The sequence below is a fragment of the Triticum aestivum genome, chromosome 7D (genome assembly GCF_018294505.1).
Source record: "Triticum aestivum cultivar Chinese Spring chromosome 7D, IWGSC CS RefSeq v2.1, whole genome shotgun sequence".
NCBI lineage: Eukaryota > Viridiplantae > Streptophyta > Magnoliopsida > Poales > Poaceae > Triticum > Triticum aestivum.
This window is the reverse complement of record NC_057814.1, coordinates 316,454,773-316,457,618: the sequence shown is the minus strand read 5'-3', so window position 1 is coordinate 316,457,618 and position 2,846 is coordinate 316,454,773. Positions and strand designations below refer to the sequence as shown.

Here is a 2,846-nt window from a genome sequence, read left to right as displayed (position 1 = left end):
ATATGAACATGCGGAAGGTTAATGTTGATCGTGGCGGGCTATAAATAATCCCATATGAGTCGCGTGTCAGTAACCCGGTGGATGGTTTGAACCGGCAGCTTGTTCAAGTTGACTGAAACGCAGGGGCGGCGACTAGCATGCCTGTCCATTGATCCATTCGGTGCAGGCGGAGGCTGATAATATATTTATGATTTGCTCCAGAGTTGTTGGAGTAGACCGGGCCGCAAGGGTGGGGGCCTGCGCATGTCCATTGAGAAGCTCGTGCAGACGAGTGCGGCTCTTGTGTGTTGATGTAGACGCGGGAGTTGGCCCTGGGCGTGGACGGATAAATCAGCCGCGGCTTTGTATGTCAGTGCAGACGGGAGAGTCGGGCGCGGGCGCGGATGGATGGGTTGGTCGCGACATTGATGTAGACTGAAACGTGGTGTGACAACTTGTTCGTGTGTTCGTCGAGCAGCGTGGCATAGATGAACACCGCTAGAGAATGATGTTAGCGCATGATAATATTGGCGCAAGCTCTGTATTCGTCCCATGATGATCGCTCTTGCAGTGAATAATTGTCCTGCATAAAAAATATCGTAAGCCAGAGTAACTGTTCTCGGATGAAATAGTATGTACTGAAAAATAGATAGGGCAAATAGCACCTGGTATTTTTATCAGATGAATAGGGACGCTGGTGCTGGATACGTTGATGTATATATTGTGGAGGCTGAACTAGATATGCTCCAGTCTGTGCACTCTGTTCACTTTGGGCCCAGGGCGCAACGTAATTGTTGTATGGAGTGTACCCCTGATTTATTGAATACGCCTGGTGGTTGGAAGGGTAATGTTGTCCATTTAATGTTGCAGGCTGATAGTTCGGCGGTAATTGTGACCCATTTGACATGGCCGTCTACTGATTGTAATTTTGGCTCTGAGTCTGAAGAATCTGTAGATGCTTCAGGAGGATACAGATTTGTTCTTTCTTTTTGCTAGCTGAGAAAACTCATCCTCTTCACCCTCTTCAACGGGGATCTCATTTTATGCAAGAACCGGAGGTGCCGATGGCTGTGGTGTTGGATCCTCTCTAAGTATTTCATCTCTCCTTGGTGTTTAACTGGCAAACGAGAAACAGAAGTGATGGCATTGTGTTTTGCAAGTACACTTTGTAAGTGGTCATTTATTTCTAGGCCATGCGATTAGTAGGATTCAAAGTGTTCACCATATGACTCAGTAATTCTGTTGCATCTCTAATATTATCCAGATCCCATGAACTCAGCATTTCAATATCAGATGCCATTCTGTCATTTTAGACTTCCAGTGGGATATGCAGGTGAACCATACGCCTGAGATTGATGCGTCACAGGAGGAGTAAATATTGGAGGGACATCCATAGGACGGCGAGGGAACTTTACTCCTGCCCTCTTTAGTTCAATGTATAACCAGTAATATTATGTATATTTGCCCCCAGATCCACCGAATGCTTCTTGCCATTAGTCCAGAAGTATCAATAGCTTATCCTTCACTTGTAGATCATGTTTCTTCTGAACAATCTAAACCATTCCTTGTAAAATAGGCTGGTCAACAACTTTAGAATGAACATATTTACCACAATTCTTCGTCATTGTCTCCAAGAGCGTCAAAGTAAAAAACGAAACTTTCGGGTCCTTATTCTGCATCCGCTTCTCTACTACTTTTACCAAATCCTTTGTTTGCCATCGGTCGGCATTGAGGCGAGGCAAGGTGGAGGCGGCGGCTCGAGGCCGCACCGACGAGGGCAGGTCGCAGCGGCAGCTTGGTTGGCGTGGCCGTAGAGACGGCGCCCCGGAACAAAACCAAGCGGGCACGTCTCGTAGGCAGATGCGGGCGGCTCAAGGCTGCTCCGGCGAGGGTGGCTCGTAGGCGGATGGTTTGGCACGGCCGCCGTGATGGCCACTAGCAGAGGCAGAGTGAGGCAAAAGCAGGCGGCTGCTGCGGCGGCGGCCATGGCAGGCGGGCGGCTCGAGGCCAAAAACAGCGGGGGCGGCGAGTCAAGGCGAGGCTGTGGAGGAGGTGGCGGCTCGAGGCACACGGGCCATAGTGGCGGTGAGGCGGCAGATCCAGCACGAGGCAGCGAATCAAGGCCGGCGGCTTGGAGGCACATCCGCGACGGCGAGCTTGGTCGAGGCCGTGCGAGTCGAGGACGAGGTGGACGACGAAGACGAGGCCGTCGGCCGTGGCCGTGCGGGCCACTTGGAGGCGAGGTTGCGCGTGGGCGGAGGCGGCTTGAGGCGGCGGAGGCGAGGCTGCAGGGGGCCTCTCAGAGGAGGAGGCGCGTCGAGGCACGCTCCGGCAGTGAGGTGAATAGCCGGCAAGGTGGGTTGTTGCGGCGGAGGTGGCGGCTGAGCGGGCGGCTCGCGTTGGGTCGAGGCCACGGCGGCGGCAGAGAGGCGGAGGTGGCTTGAACGGCCACACCAGTAGAGGCAGGCGGAGAGGTAGGTGGAGAGGTGGCTTGAGGGAACTCGGAAGCAGCCCGCAGCGACGATGGGTTGAAGCGAGTCGGCGGCAGCTCGCGGCAGAGGTGAATCACGATGGTTGCTGGGCAATGGTGCCAGGCAGAGGCGGAGACGGCAGCCTGGCACGGAAACGGCCAGAGCAAAGGCAGGGCCAGGGGCACGTGGACGGCGACTTGAAGGCGGCGGCGAGCAAAAGCATGGCGACATGGCGGCTCGGAGGCCAGGGCGGCTCTGAAAGCTGAATAAAACCGTTGCTTATTGATGATTTGGTGCGGCATACAAGAGTATATAAGAGGGTACAAACCGACTTGGGGTAGGGGTATAAAACTGACTTGGACTAGAAGTCATATACCATAATGACTACTCTAACAT

General features: G+C 53.6%; 1 pseudogene; it reads right to left on the bottom strand.

Moving 5' to 3' along the window:
- Window positions 1-477: 477 nt before the first annotated feature.
- Window positions 478-1,966, bottom strand: LOC123171089 (TOM1-like protein 6; annotated as a pseudogene).
- Window positions 1,967-2,846: the final 880 nt, after the last annotated feature.